The 22,079-nt window shown below is 40.0% G+C and overlaps 1 protein-coding gene across 2 annotated transcripts in view; it reads left to right on the top strand.

The window, feature by feature from the left end:
- Nucleotides 1–22,079, top strand: part of nlgn2b (neuroligin 2b) — a 106,860-nt gene that overhangs the window by 77,307 nt on the left and 7,474 nt on the right. The window lies entirely within an intron of this gene.

A 22,079-nucleotide genomic window follows, 5' to 3' on the forward strand; every position in this document is an offset into this window, starting at 1 on the left:
TACATTTCCAAGCTGTTAGTAATGACGCTTAAGTTTCAAGCTTGTCTTAGGTATCATAACAAAGATTTTGTGAGGAATGTTTCACCCATGGTGTGAGAGACCTGTGTTTGCGCCGTTTCTGCACAGCATTCTGTGAGTCGAGATGACTTCCGTTTTCCATGAACGCATAATGAATGCAGAAGGCCAGGGTGAGTTTACCTTCAAGAATGACAGATTGAATATAAATCTAAACAGACTAAGAAGGTAAATGAAACAGTTCCCTGTGGAGATGAAGTGATCTGAGGGAATCACAGTCAAAGTTGTAAGTGGAGTAGTTTTGGCCTGTGTGTGTTCTCTAGTGTGTTTATTTAATACAATGATCAAAAGATTCTCATATCGGATGGGTGTGAATAGAGAAGAGAGTTTCCATGTTTAGGATATTTGTGTGCTATGAATAGCGTACTGTGCTGAATACGGTATACAATTTTTTTTTTTTTTTTTTAAGTATTAGATAAACTTTTCAACACTATGCAATATTTTGGTGACAAGATCTCAACTATGTTGCATGTTTAATTCGTCAAGAGGCATCAAGTATGATTGGAAATACTTTGTCTTTGGTGTTTATGTATTTGCTCTGAAAGGACTTAAAATGATTATTTTTCTTAATCAGAAAATGCATTATTTCAACCTTCATTGTAACCCAGTATATTCAAAATGCTTAATTCAAGAAGTAAAATAAAAGGCATGACTTTCACATTGGTTTTTGTCAAAATTAAACAGCAGTGTTGTTAACTAAAACTATTAAAGACGTGTTTGTTAATTGAAATAAAACTAATATTATATAATATATACATTTTAGATTTAAAAACTTTAAAAATGAAAAATTTTGTCTTGGCAAATAACTGAAATAAAGCATGTTTAGTTTGAAGTACTAAACTACTGAAAATATAAAAATGAAAAGTAATTCAAAATATGAATTACTTTAATAATATGTAAATTAGGGCTGCGATGGTAGGCATGACAACCGCGCCACCGCGGTGGTGGAGTGTCACCAGCGGTAGTGTGACGTCATATATAATATATATTTATATATCTCAGAGATCACGTTAACTGAAAATTTTCCGTCTTTGATGGAATTTGTTTAGCAGTGACGGAAAAAATCTGCAGCCCGTCCGTCATTTCGACAGATTATGTAGTTGTATGTAAACTTGTTGTAATTCCCACCCCTGTCCAGTAGGTGGTGAGTGCGCTCCAGTGTGGCGGCAGAGCGCGAGTTCAGTCTCCAGAATAAAATGAAAACGATGCGCTTGGTTACACACAGACGAGCACCAAGTTTAAAGGTCCCGTTTTTCGTGTTTTTTTGAAGCTTTGATTGTGTTTATAGTGTGCAATATAACATGTGTTCATGTTTCGCGTGTAAAAAAACACAGTATTTTTCACATAATTTACTTATCTGTATGCCGCTGTTTCCACTGTCATAAAAACGGGCTGATGACTTCCTTGTTCTATGAAGTCCCTCCTTCAGAAATACGTAACGAGTTCTGATTGTGCCAGCGGTTCCTGTGTTGTGATTCGACAGCTTTGAGCGCACCGTGCCCGGAAAGGTCACGCCTCTTACCATAACGTGGAGATGCACGCGCTCAGTGTTATTGTAAACATGTCTTTAATTTTACCCTATCAATTTGAGCCGGAATCAGACCCGGTGATTGGACTGCGGGATGAAAATAACAGCGTTTCGACGACACGGCGACAAACACACTCTACAAACGCAACTCTTGTGTATTCCTGTGGGCGGAGGTTAGTCAAAAAACTGTTTTAGTGACGTCATTAAAGAAGGAAGTAGAGGGATGTAGTCCAAACTGGCCGTTCGATGTAGGCGACTTCTGTTAAATAAAATATCTTGCTTGGCATTGAACTTTGAGCTTTAAAATTTTACAGATTTTATTTATACTCTAACAACAACATTACACACTAACTAAAGTTTGAAACATGGGATCACGAAGAACGGGACCTTTAAGTAAATTGTATAATGATAAAGTTACTTATGCATGCTTACTTACTTAAGATTTTTATTTTTCTTGCTGACTATAAGTTTATGGTCAACGAATGGCTTTTCTGAGGTATAGGTGACATTGTTTGCAACACTGACTGAACTGACGTGATACAGATTTCGGTAAGCTACTGTATCTTTCAACATATTTTTTTATTTTCATTCATGTTTATTTGACAAGTGTTAAAGATGAAAACTGAAAGTGACGCAGCTAGTCTTTGATCAACTTTCTTTTCATAGTATAAATAAATGCAAGCCTATGCCTATTTGCTTATCCTGTAAGTTCGTGAATAAAATCGTATCATTAAAATATAAAAATTAAAATGACGGGTAGGCCTAATATTGATTATGATGGATTTTTTTTTACGATCCTGTCTATCAAAATGACGGCGAAACGCAAGTCTAACGCAACCTCTAGTATATATATACTATATATACTATATAGGCCTATATATAAATAAAACAACCCCCCCCCCCCCCCCCTTTGGACCCCACCACCGCGACACCGGCGGTTGTTGGTGATTTACCACCGCGGTAGTAAAACTTTGCCACCGTCACAGCCCTAATGTAAATAAAACTAAAATAACACTGTTAAACACTAAGAATATTTAAGTATTATAAAACTTTTGTCAGTATTGGTGTCATATCTGTTTAGGTTTTGTTCATGTTTTCATGTCTTTTATTTTGTAGTTTTTAATAGTAGGGCTGTCCGAAATGGGGCACTATTTGAGCGTACAGCCATTTGTAGTGGTGTCCAAAACCATAGTGTAGGGCTGCATCCAAAATCGCATACTTCCCTACTATATAGTTGGTGAAAAACAGTATTTGACTAAAGAGGTATGTCTGAATTCACAATCATAAAAGAGTAGGCAGAATGTCCCCTGACGACCTATTACTTGGAGAGATTCTGAAGTGCACACAATAGAGACTTTTCTATCCCATGAGGCCACAGTAGAGGATTTGTGAATGGCGGTGACATGACGCAACTGACGCTGATAGGTCATGTGATAAGGGCAACATGGCGAATGTAGTGCGTCCAGATTACATTCATACTACACACATTCATACCATAAACATGCTTTTTTAGCACTCGCAAAGTACTTATTCAAAATAAGTACCTACTCAAAAGAGTATGCAATTTTGGATGCAGCCAACAACTCATTCAATCCCATAATGCACCCCAATAACGAGTGTACAACTAATGTACACACAACCCACACCTAGAGAATACCCATAATGCACTGTGAGGGTCGTATTGAATGACTTCCTGTGTCTCGCCATATGATGGTCATCCATCCATTTCCAAATGCTGGTCTAATGTGGCTTCAGTGTAACATCACACAGGTGTAAATTCCTTTTTTAATTGATTATTACTGTAACGAAGGCAGGACTCAGAGTAAGATCCAAATGCAAGCTTTTATTAAAAGGTGAGCGTGGTCGTACAGGCAGGGTCAAACAGGCACAAACAGGAACAGCAAGGGCTAGGCAGAATCGTGGTCAGGATACAGGCAGTAGATCAGGGCAGGCAGAAAACGTTCACAAAACCAGGAATCAATAAACAATCCAGAGGGCAGGCAGCGAAGAATCATAAACAGGAAATCCAGACAGGAACAGGAACCGGAACAAATAGGCAGGACAATATACACAGGGAAAACGCTAGGAAATGCCACACTGGGTAAACAAGACTTCGCCCTGAGCTGGTGTGTGTGTGAGTCTTATATAATCCAGGTAATGAGCTGCAGCTGGGTGTGGTAATCAGTGTGGTGTGCTAGGGTGGATGTGGCAACAGGTGATTGGTGGAGTGAGTGCATGTGATTGACAGGGGGGATGATGGGAAATGTAGTCCGGAGTGAACAGGAACATGACGGGAACAGATGGTGATCGTGACAGAATGTCCCCCTCTCGGAAGGCGCGTCCTCGCGCCGTAGATGGCACAACTGGGGAGGGGGGGTGGGTGCCCTGGAGACCTACAGGCAGGAGATACTGGATGTGCAGGCGGGTATGGAGGTCTCCAGGGCAGGTCCTAGGAACTCAAGCAGCCACGGTGGGTCAGGGGCCTCGGGAGGCCACGGCGGGTCAGGGGCCTCGGGAGGCCACGGCGGGTCAGGAGCCTCGGGCGGCCACGGCGGGTCAGGAGCCTCGGGCGGCCACGGCGGGTCAGGAGCCTCGGGCGGCCACGGCGGGTCAGGAGCCTCGGGCGGCCACGGCGGGTCAGGAGCCTCGGGCGGCCACGGCGGGTCAGGAGCCTCGGGCGGCCACGGCGGGTCAGGAGCCTCGGGCGGCCACGGCGGGTCAGGAGCCTCAGCAGGCCTCGGGGGATCAGGTGGCTTGGGTAACCTCGGCAGGTCAGGTGACTTGAGCAACCACGGCAGGTCAGGCGGGTCAGATGGCTCGAGCAGCCCCAGCAGGTCAGGTGGTCTGGGTAACCACGGTAGGTCAGGTGGTTTGGGTAACCACGGCAGGTCAGGTGGTTTGGGTAACCACGGCAGGTCAGGTGGTTTGGGTAACCACGGCAGGTCAGGTGGTTTGGGTAACCACGGCAGGTCAGGGTCTGTAAACGGCCCTAATTGTTCAAAGGCCAATGACGGCAGTGGCCGGGCTGGGTCCCCACCCACAAGCTCCCCACCCTCAGGTATACTGCCCCCCCCCAAAAAATTCTTGGGGAGATCAACGGAGGTCGTGGTGGGTTTGCAGGCAAGGAGCTCGGGTGGCACCGGCAGGGCAAGGAGCTCAGGTGGCGCCGGCAGGGCGAGAAGCGCAGGTGGCGCCGGCAGGGCGAGAAGCGCAGGTGGCGCCGGCAGGGCGAGAAGCGCAGGTGGCGCCGGCAGGGCGAGAAGCGCAGGCGGCGCCGGCAGGGCACGGAGCTTGGGTTCTGGAGCGGACTCAATGGCTGGAACAACCCCTATGTTTCACAGACACCGGAGGGGCGGCCATCTTGCCCGTGGGCACTGGCGAAACAGCCATCTTGTCCACCGCATCCAGAGAGCTTGAGTGCGTAGTAACCGGCGAGCTTGAGTGCGTAGCAACCGGCAGGCTTGAGAGCGGAGCGGCCGGCGGGCTTGAGAGCGGAGCGGCCGGCGAGCTTGAGAGCGGAGCGGCCGACGGGCTTGAGAGCGGAGCGACTGGCTGACTTGAGTGCAAAGTGGCCGGTGTGGGTTTCGGGATGCCAGCTGCTCGTGCCGAAGTCAACGGTGGGTCGTTCACACTAGACAGCAACCCTCTCCACTCCCGGACAGATTCACAAACGTGCCGTGTCTCTGGGTGATCAGCGGAGACATGACGTGGGTCTGGATGATCAGCGGAGACAGGACGTGGCTCTGGGCGATCAGCGGAGACAGGACGTGGCTCTGGGCGATCAGCGGGGACAGGACGTGGCTCTGGGCGATCAGCAGAGATGTGACGTTGCTCTGGGCGATCAGCGGAGACGTGACGTTGCTCTGGGCGATCAGCGGAGACGTGACGTTGCTCTGGGCGATCAGCGGAGACGTGACGTTGCTCTGGGCGATCAGCGGAGACGTGACGTTGCTCTGGGCGATCAGCGGAGACGTGACGTTGCTCTGGGCGATCAGCGGAGACGTGACGTTGCTCTGGGCGATCAGCGGAGACAGGACGTGACTCTCGAAGATCAACGGTGACCTGCCTTGGTTCATGAAGATCACTTGTGACTTGACTTGGTTCAGGATGATCAGTGCTGACTTGACTTGGTGTTGTTATAATGGTGGCCACCATTTTGTGAGTGTCCTCTTTAGTGGCAGCCATTACAGGAAAAGATGAGGTGTTGTGTTCCTCCGCGACACCCACTGTAAAGGGAGAGCGGCTCAACTGCAATGCCAGATCAATATAACTTTCCAACGTCCCCTCAGGCTGATGCAATGGCATGACGGAACTGAGCAGGTCAGATAGTCCACCACGGAAGAATATCATGAGGCACACCTCATTAAAACAAGTTAACGGTGCCAGTTCTATAAAGTCCATGACATACTCCTCAATGGTTCTCTCTCCTTGACGGAGACACATTAACCGAGCAGACGGATTCATGATAGCTGAGACTGGAACACTCACCAAGCTGCTGGATCTGAGGGTGGCCAGGTCTTCTGTAACGAAGGCAGGACTCAGAGTAAGATCCAAATGCAAGCTTTTATTAAAAGGTGAGCGTGGTCGTACAGGCAGGGTCAAACAGGCACAAACAGGAACAGCAAGGGCTAGGCAGAATCGTGGTCAGGATACAGGCAGTAGATCAGGGCAGGCAGAAAACGTTCACAAAACCAGGAATCAATAAACAATCCAGAGGGCAGGCAGCGAAGAATCATAAACAGGAAATCCAGACAGGAACAGGAACCGGAACAAATAGGCAGGACAATATACACAGGGAAAACGCTAGGAAATGCCACACTGGGTAAACAAGACTTCGCCCTGAGCTGGTGTGTGTGTGAGTCTTATATAATCCAGGTAATGAGCTGCAGCTGGGTGTGGTAATCAGTGTGGTGTGCTAGGGTGGATGTGGCAACAGGTGATTGGTGGAGTGAGTGCATGTGATTGACAGGGGGGATGATGGGAAATGTAGTCCGGAGTGAACAGGAACATGACGGGAACAGATGGTGATCGTGACAATTACATTGTTTAATTAAGGTTTATACATAGTTTCCATGACAGAGTTCAAGGTAAGTCTTTTCATTACTACTGGAGCTGCCAGTTTTTATAATTATTAAAATGCAAGCACAAACTATGCAAAAGCGGCAGCCCTCAATGGCGCACCCAGTGTCCAAATTCACTCTTGTTTTCATTCACTCCTTCAAGTGGACTGTATTAGTGGAATATTGTAGGGAATAGTGAATGTTGGGTATAGGGGGCGATTTCAAATAGCTTTGGTTCCTGTTTATGTCATGTAACTCCATGTGTTATGTTTTCATTGGTTTGTCTTGTCAGGTTATTCTCAGTTCTGTTATGTCATTGGTTCATCGTCTTGATTACTGTCAAGTGTATCTTGTTAGACATTATGCTTTGTGTATAGCCCCCATGTTTTCTTTGTCTCTTGTATAGCTTTGTTTGTGTGACCTGCTGTTTGGTGAGTTTGTGCAGTCTGTTTATGGTCATAGTCAAAGTCTAGTTCTCACATTCAAGTATTCATGTTTATGGTATGCTTTAGTCTATTTTTGTTTCATATTTATCATTTATCAGATAAACTACACGTGGATTCTACATTAGCCATTGGATTTGGTAAATGTTTCATGAGGTTTCGATTTTGTATGAATTTGTACAATGTTTTTTTGTGTGTGCGTGTGTATGTTTTTTACATTAAAAATGCCAAACAGAATGATTTCTGTTTTTAATCCGTTTAAACTGATGTACAAAAATGAAATCAAAATTGCTAACTCTAAAGCTGTTTTTGATAATGAAATTTTTAGCTCTATAGCAAATAAATAAAACTGCACTAAAATCAATGCGATATCCAGAGTTACTTAAATTTATATCTCTGCAAATTTTATAACTCTAAAATTTTTAGTCATATTTGTGTAAAAGTTTGAAAAAAATGTCAATAATAAAGGCTATCGTTACTTTTGCTTCATTCATCACATTGCAAATACAGCGCAGTGCACATTTTGGCAAGTGCACATCCAAAAAAATCCATGCATACAGAAAATGTGCATAATGCACACAGTATGCCACAGCATTAGTATGAGTATGTTGTATAGCCCACACTGCATAAAATGAACACATTAGAAACAAAATTACATGAACGCCGCCCTGAAAGGATGCAAAAAGTCTGATTATTGGCATGGGTGATGAATTTTGGTACATGGATGAATAAGAGTAACCTTTCAGTGTATTATCAGTCTTTCTCTTTATTCTGCTTTAAAGAGGTTTTTCTATAGCGGTGAAGAGGATTACGTGTTTGTGTCTTGCCATTCCAGCCCCATTGGATGATTGGATTGGATGAAGCATTTTCAAACAGGAAAAAAAATGCACAAAGGAAGTGAAAAAAACAGAGACAGAACAGTGTTCCACATCATAAAAGCAGGTTTAGCACAAAACCGGACCCTTTATCCAGCTTCCATACGCACAGACACTGTCAGAACTGTTTGAGCTATATGCACATGCACCTTTACACAGCGAATGAGAGATAAAAGGAAAAAGGGCCAGAGAAAGGGGAAGAGGTGGAAGGCAGAACGAGTGAAAAAGTGGAGACAGAAGGGAGATATGTGAACAAGCTAAAAATAACCATCAGAAGTGCCTTTTTAAATCTGCAGTGAAGCAGAGAATTCATTCAAACCCATGCTAATGCAGCACACAAACACACACACAGCACTTGTTTCTGGATTCTGACCTGCACGGAATTTTGTGTTTTTTCGAAGCTGAAGTACAAATATGTGATATTCCTCGCACGCACTCTGAGGAGGGGGTGGCAGGCCAGTGTGAGCTGCGAGTGCTAGTACACATGTGCTCTGTGTACTGCATCAGGCTAGCTGCATTAGCATTAGCGCTCTGCAAATGTGCAAGATTTCTCCAGATCTGAGGCACCCTCACCTTCCATCTCTGCCTCCACCCAGCTGCCCCTCTAAGCTGCTGATTTGTGTACCACAACCATCTGCTCAGACTAATTAACTAATTACCTAATTAATGAACTCTGGGGAAGAAAGAACGCGCTGTCAATGGGCCTTGCGCGTTCGCACCGTTTTCTTACCAGGGCCTAAGCATTTCCAGCGTTTCCCTGTTCGCATTACCCCCTCACCTCACTTGCTTTCTTTCTCTGCATCTTCCAGTTCTTCATCAAATCTGTCCTATTTGAAGAAACAGATTACCCTAATTAGGTTCCTTATTCCACACGAGTCTTTATTTCAGCAGTTTTTACACTTTCTGCCATTCGTCACCAGCTAGCACAGAATCCCCGAATTATGATTCACTCGTTGCCGTACACCTCTCGAGGTGTTTGCTTTGAGCTATTTATGTTTCTGAAATACGCCTTTCATTTTTTTGATGTGGACGCTAATCGTGTAATTATAAATTCAAAGGGAAACAATGAATGTTTGCAGTGTTGGTATCTGAGAAGTGGAGGAGATGATTTTTGCAAATGTAAATGCCACCTCAGATCTCAGAATGAAGAGGGCACATTTTCATATTTTTATACCCGCTGCAGGTGAGCAGCGCCAAGATTTAGCATGATTAACTTCACTTGTTTATTTCTATTTCAGAGTAAATGATTACAAAGACTAAAGAAGTGAGCCGTCGGTGCAGCTATTTGGCGGGAGTTCCAACACAATCTCATGGCAGTTATAACTCATGTTTTGATGAATTGTAGCTAATTTGTTTGAAATTGTATTATCCTATTTGTACGTTTTCATACAATCTACTTACGCCCTGCAGATGGTTATGTTTAGGGGTAAGCTTCATGCTTACTTTTTTTTAAATGTATATTTTCATAGAAATCAAACAATATTTGCGCATAGTTATGTTTTCTCAAGGTCAGATTGGGAGTTTGCATTCAAGCATATACAAGATCCAGTGGCTAATATTGTCAAAAGCTAAATCTCATCTCTTCGCCATCATTCTTCTTTCAGTAGCAGTACGTCCTCTGGTAAAACAGGCGGTTAGTTGTCTGTTGTCTGTTGTAAGGTGCAGCCATGCAGAACGCAGAATATTGTTTTTATGTTTGTGGGATATTGATGTAGTCTAACAGCAGGGCCCTACGAAGCACAGCTGATTAACTCTTTTACTATACTTCACCAACCAATATGCCTGTTTTAGATACAGATATTTCAGTGAGAGAAACACATTTTACTGTGAGGAATGGAGAGGACAAATGGGGTTCTGAGGTTCTGCTTGACAAGACAAAAATCGTAATTTAAGAATTCAATTAATTCACAAGCAGGAGTTTGAATTGAATTAGAATGACAAGAAGAGGAATTTAGTGAACACAGCAGTGGACTTCTGTCTAATGGGACACTTCTTTGGTGTTTTCATCTAGTTATTCTGCTTCATATTTTTTTGCTCCAAGGACAGATCAATTAAAGCATTCTGGGTAATTATTCATTCCTCCACAGTGATCCATAAAATTATTTATTGTAATTGGTTATTTACTAAATATATTGAAATATATTTATAATAATAATGCTAAAATGTAGCCTACTTATAGTAATAAGAAGAAGTATTGTTATTATTAGTGTTGTTAGAGTAAGATTAAAGGTAAAGTATGTGATTTTTTTTTTTTTGCTAATATACATTATCTTTAGTTTATTGATCATTGACTACTAATAGTATGCCATTCACTCCCCCAAAGGTGTACACATTGAGCCTCCAGGCACCATTAAGAATTGAGAGCGGTCCGCTCATATCAGTCAGTCTCTTTTCAGCTCAACCTATAGCGTGAGCTTAGGGCATAGCTACTGAAACATGCGGAGCCAGAGCGGGGTTGCAAAGTTTGCGGTTTTCCCATGGAATTGGGCTACTTTAACACTGTTGCCGCGGGTTGTTGTTCATGTCCGTGAGTTGAAGCAACCCCAAATAACATGATATTTAGCCCCTGGAATGCGAATTTTACCAGGAGAACCCCGCTAAAAAGCACAGATTTTACCCCCCGGAACACGATTTTTACCAGGGGACCCCCTGAATCATGTTTGGGCTAGTTTTGGGCTAGTTTTAGTAGCAATTGGGCAGGTTTTGTTGTGAAAACCTGCCAACCATGAGCCAGAGGATGTTTTGCTGAATCTAGACCTCAAAGAGGAACGTCAAAGCAAACAAGTTTTGTAACCAACTAGTCGACTAGTCTAAAGTAAGAAACCCCTTAAAGATGTGTGTATATATGATTCAATTGAAATAATAAATCAAACTGTCAAATCCCATAATTAATGCCGCTAAAAACATGTCATAAATATGCAGTACGCTTGCCTTGCGTTGTGACTTTTCTGAAGCTTTCTCCCTCAACAAAATATGTAACATGTCTCTTGCCATAGTTTTTGAAGTGAATTTTGTTGTGAGTTGTGAAAAAGTGAATGACGCAATGGGCATTTGCTTGTTTCAGCTATCACACCTACGTGCTTGTGCTGAATTTGGTTACGCATGGCTCCAGTAGAATTATTTGACATGTCACAGCTTACATAAAACTTTTCTGTTTTTTTCTAATTCAAAATACTCCCGCACCTCGCTTGTATTTCGAGTGGTCATTTCTATGCTCGTTGCGACTGACACGAAGAAAACGCATTGGGAGATCTGAAGTAAAATTAAGAGTACCTATTAAGCCCAGGATACACTGCACGATTTTTGGCTGTCCCAGACGAAAGATTGCCATCGTGAAACAATCGTGCTGATTTCTGTGATCGTGGTTCTTAATTGGTGGTCCTATGTCGTACAGTGAGAGAGCTTCAAAGACAGCTGGTTTCCTGGTCTCAGAAATTCAGCATGATCAACGCACAGTGTGTTTGCTGCTACGACCTACGTCTACTGGCCAGCCAATGAAAATGCGACATGAAATCAACGCGAAATGGCTCTAAAACTTAAAACTGCTTAAGCCAGTGGTCTCAAACTTAATTCCTGGAGGGCCACAGCTCTGCACAGTTTTGCTCCAACCCTAATCCAATACACCTGATCCAGCTAATCAAGGTCTTCAGGATTACTAGAAACTTCCAAACAGGTGTGAGTTGGAGCTGGTTGGAGCTAAACTGTGCAGAGCTGTGGCCCTCCAGGAATTAAGTTTGAGACCACTGGCTTAAGCTCTTTTCCCTTCTTCTTATGCCGCTTCCTTTTTTTCAGCACACATAAAAACTACAACTGCCAAAGTATGATTCAACATGGTCTTTTGTTTACCACTAGCACATGCTGATGACGTTTTATTCTTTTATAGAAACTTGCATCGTAGCCTACGAGTCAACATCGCACAGTCTACATGCATGTCTTACCCAAGTTTAATAGACCCATGTCGCACAGTGTGATAAAGTAACGATCTTATAGGATTGAAAAAATCGTGCAGTGTATCCCGGGCTTTAAGTATTATTTTTCGCCAGTGTTTTATTTTAATGTGTTATTTAAAATGCTTTTAAATATAAATGTAACAAAGTTCAGGGCTCAGGGAAGAAGGGGGAACCGGCGAACTGTAACGTACATTTTTATTGACAAAATAAATAAAATGAAAGTAAACGGCAGTGGCCGACTGCCACACATACATAAAATGCAACTTAAATGTTCCTGGCCTGGTCCTCTCTCGAGAAGCATCTCACTGCAGCCTGCGGTGGAGATCCACCCCTGCCCATATCCAGGTGTGATGTCAGAAGCCAGGCCCATGCTGCCCTGCAGCCAATTTTATTGGTCATGTCAATAACAGTATTATATTGCCTACACCAAACACTGATCCCTAAACCGACACATCACTGTAACCTTAACAAATGAAATTAGCTGCATTAGCTGGAAATTAGTTGGATTTTTTGTTAAAGGTGCCGTAGAACGTCTTTTTAAAAGATGTAATATAAGTCTAAGGTGTCCCCTGAATGTGTCTGTGAAGTTTCAGCTCAAAATACCCCATAGATTTTTTTTAATTCATTTTTTTAACTGCCTATTTTGGGGTATCATTAACTATGCACCGATTCAGCGCGGCCCCTTTAATTCTCGTGCTCCCCCGCCCACAGAGCTCGCGACTGCCTTAAACAGCATAAACAAAGTTTACACAGCTAATATAACCCTCAAAATGGATCTTTACAAAGTGTTCGTCATGCAGCATGTTTAATCGCGCAAGTATGGTATTTATTTGGATGTTTACATTTGATTCTGAATGAGTTTGAGGCTATGCTTCGTGGCTAAAGCTAACATTACACACTGTTGGAGAGATTTATAAAGAATGAAGTTGTGTTTATGAATTATACAGACTGCAAGTGTTTAAAAATGAAAATAACGACAGTCTTGTCTCCGTGAATACAGTAAGAAACGATGGTAACTTTAACCACATTTAACAGTACATTAGCAACATGCTAATGAAACATTTAGAAAGACAATTTACAAATATCCCTAAAAATATGTTATCATGAATCATGTCAGTTATTATTGCTACATCTGCCATTTTTTGCTATTCTTCTTGCTTGCTTACCTAGTCTGATGATTCAGCTGTGCACAGATCCAGACGTTACTGGCTGCCCTTGTCTAATGCCTCGATCATGGGCTGGCATATGCAAATATTGGGGGCGTACACCCCAACTGTTACGTTACAGTCAGTGTTATGTTGAGATTCGCCTGTTCTTCGGAGGTCTTTTAAACAAATGAGATTTACATAAGAAGGAGGAAACAATGGAGTTTGAAACTCACTGTATGTCATTTCCATGTACTGAACTCTTGTTATTCAACTATGCCAAGGTAAATTCAATTTTTAATTCTAGGGCACCTTTAAGTGTTTTGGGGGAAAATCGCACTTATTCTCATTAACTTTAAACATTGAGAAGACTTAACCCTAACACCCAATTCTTTATCATTTACTTATTATATTTGTCTTTTTTGAAATACCGCACTGAAACCCACCTAAAACCTACCTTTACGCCTGAAACACACCTAAAATCTACCTGAAACACTCAAAACCTAGCATTATACGCTTAAAAATTCTTTCAATCGGAAACCTACATACAACAAATAGGGGTTTCCAGGGCGACACGGGGATGGGGAGTCACCATAGATATACATATCTGTCATCACACGGGATAAACGAACGACTCAGATCGGGAGGTGAGGTAAACTAAAAGAGACTGCTGAGCTGAACTTACAGACCCAGCAAAGCAATGAATTAATCGTTACTGTTTCTCATTATTTGGCCTTGCATTGCAGTTTTTTTCTTATTCTAAATGCAATAAACGTTGTGTAAGTTGATGTGTTGGGGAATTTAGCTATTATCATGTAACATTTTAATTATATTCTGCTGAAATGAACGAAATGACTTGAAGAAAAGATTTTGATGAATGAGATTCAAAGATCCAAGTCAGTAAAAAACTTCCCATCATGGGCGTGGCTTCTGATGTCACACTTGGATGTGGGCGAAGTCTGTCTGTCTGTCTATCTACCTAGCTATATTTTCCCCTGCATCGCCCTCTCACCTCCTCTTTCCTCTTTTATTCTGGTATGCAACACACTCTCTCTTTCTCTCTCTCCGATCTGCCGTTCGCTGTAGTGGTGCATATGCATGAGTCCAGCCCCAAACTGCTGCTCTCAGCACCAAAGTCTGCAGGAGATTCAACTCAGCACTCAGCTCACAGTGAAACTTACAGAGCGAATCAGAGCGGTGCGCGGGGTTAGACGTTTGACTGATCATTTTGCTAAATTGTAATATGATATTTCGTTTCACATATGGACGCAACCCGTTGTTTGGGATAATCACTGCATTTTTGCAACATTCAACATTGTGTCTGCACACTTGCAAAACACATCCCTCTGAAAGAAGAAGTGGCTGGTTGCCAGGCAACAGAAAACAGCTCAACAGAAGGAGGTTAATTTGGAGAAGTCAAACCCACCGACCCTCAGCAACCAATTCCTGAACAACGTTTTTCCATCTATCAGCCTTTTATCCAATAGCTGTGCTGCACACATAGACTGTCAGTCATCTGATAGACCACAGTAGGGGTTCCCACTCATCCAAGTGCACAAATGTTTACATACTTACTAGGGATGCACCGATACCATTTTTTAAGAACCGAGTACGAGTACCGATATTTTTTTTCTGGCCGATACCGATGCCGATATATTTATTAATTTATTTTCTTGTTTTGGTGATGTGCCAGTTTTCCAAGTACAACACAGTGAGACTAATGAATGTAGGACAGCTTCTTTATTATTACTCCAATAAAAAAAGTAATATTTTTTATGTGCTTGTCACACACTTAAATCACAAATTTCACAATGTCCAATAACCTTCAAAGGGCATAATTACCAAAGTCATAATAATAATTTTTAAAAAATTAAAAAATCAAGTCTTTTTTAACCTGCCTTTCAAAAAGTGCTAAACAAATATTACAGAACAAATGTTTATAACATAACACTGTGAACCAATGTAAACACAACCTAGGGTGACCAGATTTCTCATGTGGAATACGGGACGAGTGCGCAATATGACCATGATATGAGAAATTTTATTTCACATTCATTTTACATCTTTTGTTGTTTTATTAACATTAATGACAGACAAATATTTAATTAGGCTACTCTCCCTTTAAGACCGAATCCAAGGATGTAATATACTGACATATACTATACTAATATACTATCCTGTTTTCAGCCACCTGTTTACGTCCACTTAAGCCATAACTGACTGTATACATGTGACTGTATATAAGTATATATATACTGACTGTATATAAGTACTCCACATGATGGATCATTCAGGCGCAAGGAGAACTGATCGCACGCTGTCTGAGAGAACTGGGATCGCATACAAGAAAGAGAGAGAGTGTGCGAGAGAGAGTGCTTCTGGTCTGTCATTCAGCGCAATTTGCATGCAGTTCGCAATGTGTCGTTTGTCATCATTCATTTTGAAGTATTTCCACACCCCTGAGGCTGATATTGTTTCTGCTGCTGCCGCCAGTGTCTCTGTGTGCAGAAAATTTACGTCACGTGAGGTATCGGTCTTTGGTATCGGGGGTATTTTTACGAGTACGAGTACAAGTACATGAGCTTGGTATCAGGTCTGATACCGATACTGATATCGGTATTGGTGCATCCCTAATACTTACCTCTGAACAGCAGGTATAGACAACACTGGCTATGTTCATAATAGCATACTTCTGTACTGCTATTACTATATCTGATTAGGGCTGAAACGATTAGTCGACATTATAAAAAATTGTCGACAAATATTTTTGTTGTCGAATAGTCTCTTGATCTCATATTTGAAGGGCCTACAATAACGCGGTGTAACCAGTGGGGCGCTGTAGCGCAATACTGTAATGCAGCCCTCCCGGATCCAATCCAATGAAAGAAGTCAGCGCTTTGGAGAGCATAGTGCAAACGAAGTCGAACTCGTGAAATGTGGGAGATTAACATAACATATAAACATAACAAACATAACGTTTAGCATAACTACAGAATACTGTCATGCAGGGCCACCAACTCTCATTCAGACTCACTGTTCTCACGCCACACGTTCATTTTCTCACACAGTGAAAGATGCATCGCAGAGCAAAGAGGACACAGACAACGCACCGACAGATCAGGTGATATAAAACTAAGTCTAAGCTTTTAAATTCAGTCAATATTACTACGGAATTCAAACAATACTTGTGGTGGTGACGCTATTTAACGTTGTGTGGCAGATCGCTGTAACACCTCGGTTCAAGCGGCATGTGAACCAATTCCTCTCTATTACAGCGCGAAATAAACATGAATGAACATCAAAAAGTACTTACTGAAATGAATCCATCTCTATTGTAATCACTTAATCGGAGTTTTAACCGCAGAAAGAAGTCAATAAAACTTGCAAACAAATATATCACACAAAATGTAACATTTACCTCAGGAAAGCCATTCAGTGACCATAAACTCGATAGTTTGTGTGTGTGTGTGTGTGTGTGTGTGTGTATATATATATGATATATAATATGTGTGTGTATGTATGTTGTTTCATTTTTCAAAAAAACCCCACATAATTACATTATATTTTTTTAACCTGAAGGATATTGGTCTATTCAGTTGGCTTGAAAATTATTAAAAATACACTTTTAAAAGCTGAAGTGATTTCCTTGTTTTATTTACTAGTTAAAGTACAGTATAACTCAATATTTTAACTAATTGCTAAAGTAGAATAATCGAACAAAGCTTACTGATTAATCAGTGCAATAATCGATGATTAGTCGATTAACCGTTCTAATAATCGATAGATTAATCGATTATCAAAATAATCGTTTGTTGCAGCCCTATATCTGATGCATATAGTATGTATATTTTGCACAGTATTCCATATTTCTGTATGCATGGAATTCCTCAATGACCTTCTACATTTGCCACAAAGTTCAGTATGTAACTGTATGGAATAGACAGTGTCCCACAGTGTATCATGCTTGACTCCTTATTTAATCAGACTTGACAAAAGTTAAATGTAAAACATTATTAACCAAAATACAGGGTTTGTACGATCATGAAAATCCTGGAAACGTCATGGAATGTTAAAATAGCAATTCATTTCATTTTGCAGCGGTGATCATTATAACCAATCACACACGTTTCTGTTGAGCTTATGAATGTGATGGCCAATCAGAGGTGTTCAGATTAGTCATGGCTGAAACGAAGAGTTTTGTTCAGTGCATGTGCTCTCCGACTGAATTTAGACTGAAACTCGCAAATTCTCCCATCATAAACAATAAAGTGCAGATTCAATGTAAGAGATTCATGTCGCAGTGTAGTCAGCTTCCGTGATTTTAACGGGAGTGTTTGTGAGAGTGCTTAAACTCGCACTAGACCCAAGTTCTGGACAGTTTCACGATCAGTCACATTCTCTACTCACTTTCTGTATAAAGTTTATTCTAGTTAATATAATTTATCCATCATGCTAAGATTATGTGAAGTTTTCATTTATTAATGTGTAAAGAGCATAAAAATAATTCTTAAATGGTTCTTAGATTGTTTTATATGTGTAGCCAGAATATGACGTGCAGTTTCCCCAAACTATCGACATTAATAATCATTATTACAATATCAAGAGCATTAATTGACAATAATGACCTGTAATGAGTTCCTGTTAATTTTATAATTTATGTGTAACATTAAACAGTCTGTGTAAATAAACATTTATGCTATTTCAGATGCAGCTTGTGTTCCACCTTTGTAGCATAAAGATGGCTTTTGTTAATGATGAAATTTTATTTGTAGCAGTCTATATAGTATTCTGATTGATTTAAGTAATTGGTTAAATTTAAGTATTTGACATAAAAGACAGCACAGGTAATCATAAAAATTGCACGTATGAAGGTAAAAAAAATGTCCCTGGAAATTAATGGAAAAGTTCATTCTGACCCTTGCATGGGGTAACGTCTGGCAGTTGCAGTTTATACTCAGGTGTAAATTGCAGAAATGAAAAAATAAGCTCAGCTGTTTTTGGGGAATTCAAATAGGGATGTTATCTTGTTGATGACTGATGGTTATCCAATGAGATTAATGGTAATTAAGAGGCAAAACTGTGTAAAATCTTCTTAGTTACCAAATTTTGTATTCCAAAGGTTTTATCTCTGGCACTGCCACCTTGTAAAGTTACAAGGTTATTTAAATAAATGTTTTTGTATTAAACCACATAGCTTGTCATGAATTAGTTAAGATATGTTGTTTTTTTTACTTTTGAACATGGATTTTTATTCTTATTTTACACACAAACGTTTCATGGAATGTGGTCATGAATATTTGCCTCAAAGGTCAAGGAAATTTATTGGTAGAAATGTGTACGAACCCTGAAAATAGCTACTGTTCATTTAAACATGCAGCGTGGCAAGGTCATGTGACAGCAATACAGCATACTACTGTTTGCTGTTGCAATATACTTTTTTTTTTTTTCATGTATTATATGTACTATACAGTACATACTGAGTAGGATGTGGTTAGGACTATGTGGGTGCCTGTGTTATTTTTGTATTATTTATATACCAGTATAGTTATTAATATTTTGAGTAAGCTTTTATTTGTATTTTTCAGTTTTTCATTTTCATTTTGTTTAATTTTTAGCCATCTTGTTATGTGCTTTTGTCATTTTTATTAGTTTTTTTATACTACTATTTAGGTTTAATTTATTTTGGTTAAGTTTTAGTTTTTTCTGGTTATGTTTGTTTTTCAGTTTTTATATATTTCCAGTTAAAAATGGTAATTTTAGTGCATTAAGTGCAGTTTTTCAGCCAAGACTGCATTTCTAATTTACGTTTAATTTATGTTTTCCATCTAATATTTATATTTTATTTTATTTCAGCTTTATTTCTATTAACATGTTTTTAATAAACCTGGCTAGTGCTAAGTTATGTTATAGCAACAGTTCCAAATGACATACTAACATACTAGTTACTGCATATGGAAGGTTAAGTTGAACATGTTGCATTGTGGGATACAATACCAGAAGTAGGTCACCTAGGTATCCAGTGCCTACAGAAATGTGCATACTGCACTAAGTATGCATACTCAGACATAGACACATTTCCGAATATAGCCACAGATTCACAACCTCACACTCACCTAATATGAAACTTTTATAAAAGGACCTCACGTCCACACTTCCCCCACTAATTTGCACTACAGTTGTATTTGTAATGCACTCAGTGACTTCACTCATCTTTAGGGACTCGCCTGTAGTGGCCTGATCTAGCAGTTTGATGAATACGTAATTTGTCTCGTTTTCTAGGGGTTGTCCTTGACTCGTGAGGCCAGTGCTTAGAATGTGAGTTAGCACACATCCAGTTAACCGCCCTATTAATATCATTTAGACAATGTTCACACCACAGCTAAATGTGGCACATATTTGTTTTTTTTCCCCCCAGATCTTTTCCCCCAGTTTTTTTTTCTTTCTTCCTTTTTGATGTGTGACCAACAAAAATCACCTGAATCTTCAAAGCTGAAATAAAACAGATATTTTGCTCAGATATAATGTTTGATATTTTGCAATATAACTTAAGTGTGAACAGTCAGGGTGGAATTTGTGCAAGGATGCAATACATTGATCAAAAATTGATCATAATGTTGCAAAAGATTTCTATTTCAAATAAATGCATGCTATCATGGTTTCCACTAAAATATTAAGAAGCACAACTGTTTTCAACATTGATCATAAGAAATGTTTATTGAGCACCAATTCAGCATATTAGAATGATCATGCGACACAAAAGACAAAAGAAATGTCTGCTAAAAACAATAGCATAATAAATTACATTTTAAAATATATTAAAATAGAAAACAGCTATTGTAAATTGTAATAATATTTCACAATATAAATGTTTAACTGTGTTTTTGAATCAAGCTTTTGAATGGTAGTGGTATTTCAAGGAAAGGAGCAAAAATATAGGCTAAATTATTTAAAATATAGTGATGCATAAATGCAAAATGGTGTATTTTGTCATTGAAACAATTGCAACAGTTTAGAATAATGATTCCTTCGGTCATGAATACATGCTACTATTTTATACAGCATGTACATGAATGTAGCAGAGGCAGTGGTATCCTTTAAAACAATGTCATTATCGTCCTGTGGGACTTTCAGGTGTCAAAAGCTTTTTTTAAACATCTGTAACAAACATTTTCAAAGAACTCTATTTCTGTGTATTCCTCCATCTACGACACACGGGGACAGCCTTTTATATGTAGAGGTGCCGAGTTTGTGATCTGTCATGTGTTGTTTGTGATATGATGTGCCGCATGTTGTCGCTTGTCGTCTTCCTCACATGCCTGACTCCTGAAAACAACATGGCACTTTGTCTTTTTCTCTACTCATCCCTCTTAGTTTCTTTGACATGCTCTCTTTCTCTAAAACACACACACAGACACACTCACCGACTCTTATATTGGGTCTGAGGGCATGTAGCTTTTATGTACAGGTCTATTTTTATCTCTTATGTCTTTTCCCCATTTCTTTTAATATTCCAGAGGAAGCCTGTCTTTCACAGTCTGAAGAGTGCTTTCTTACACATGTAAAATTTGAACATGTTTGACAATTTTGAAATTCCCTTTTTTTCTCTCCACATTTTAATGTTTTTAGTGCATCACCAGTTCAGTTAGAGTAGTAAAATAGACAGTCTTACATAAGCTCTTTAGTTCTCATTTACACTGTGACTCAAGAGCCTCATACGGCCCATTTTAATGAGCAGTAGCATGTATTATTTGTAGAGGTCCATAATGGTCATGTCTGTGGGCTTCCTAATTTAAAGTATGTATGTGTATGTGAGCACTTAAGCTTCTGCTACCCAGAGAACAACGGTCCAAATGTCTAAACTTGCTAATCGGCTAGACCCGTCATAAAGATGGGTTTGACAAGATGATAATAAAGCTTCTCTCACCAGCGATGATAACAGTTAATGTATCAAACCCACCCCAACACCCCTGAGGTTCACAGTACTGTGCGGTGCAGATGAAAATATGTTCTGCTAAAGCTTTCATAGCACTGTAATTTTAGACACATATGTTTTTGAGCAATTATAAATAGATTTATGACCTAGAATCTTTTAAATCATTTGTACATTCACCGTTCCCTGTAGGCTACTTCACCAGTGAGTGACTCATGTTCACCTAGCCAAGGATTCAGTCATTGAATCATTCAATTCTTTTAAAAATTCGAATGTACTGCTTACTGTATACTGCGCAGTACAATAAATAATACCTACTGTTTTTTTCTACTATTATACATCGATAAACATGCTCATTTTTACTAAAAATTGAGGGAAAGTGTCCTAAATCTTGACATTCAAATAATATGTTCTGCTAAATTCATAGTACTGTAATTGAAGAGGCATGCTGTGTTTTTGAGCTATTATAAATAGATTTATGAAATGGCAATGGGGTGATTTGAGTCTTTTGAATAAGTTGTGATTTGTTTGCTCATTTGTTCAGTCACAGTTTCAGTAGGCGACATCACAAGTTGGTCACCACTGAGTGGCCCAAAGGATTCAGTCTTTGAATAATTCACCTAAAAGGTTCTTTCAAAAATATTAATGTACATAATGTACATTAATGTACGTATACTGTGCAGTATATTGAACAGTGCCTACTATTTTTTTTCGTTATGCATTGATGAACATGCTCAATTTCACAAGAATTCTTCTTAAAACTTATGAGAATAAAGTGCTCTTAATCTTGACATTCAAATAATGAGTTTGAGCACATTGCATTGTGAGATACAGCTCATCTGTTAACACAGAGAATTCTCAGTAACATGCAAGGTACAGGACATTGTATAAGTATATCATAGTGTGCGATTCCAAACATAGCTTGTGTAATTCATGACCAGTTCAAGTCTGTTGTAAACATTAATAGGAATCATTCCAAATAGGAACAGGAAGTTCCAAATGAGCATGTCGAATTAAAGCTTTAGTCCTCTGCCTTATTTCATTCTTTCATTTTACCAATGCACTTTGCTCTT

Source organism: Megalobrama amblycephala, linkage group LG2, assembly GCF_018812025.1.
Source record: "Megalobrama amblycephala isolate DHTTF-2021 linkage group LG2, ASM1881202v1, whole genome shotgun sequence".
NCBI lineage: Eukaryota > Metazoa > Chordata > Actinopteri > Cypriniformes > Xenocyprididae > Megalobrama > Megalobrama amblycephala.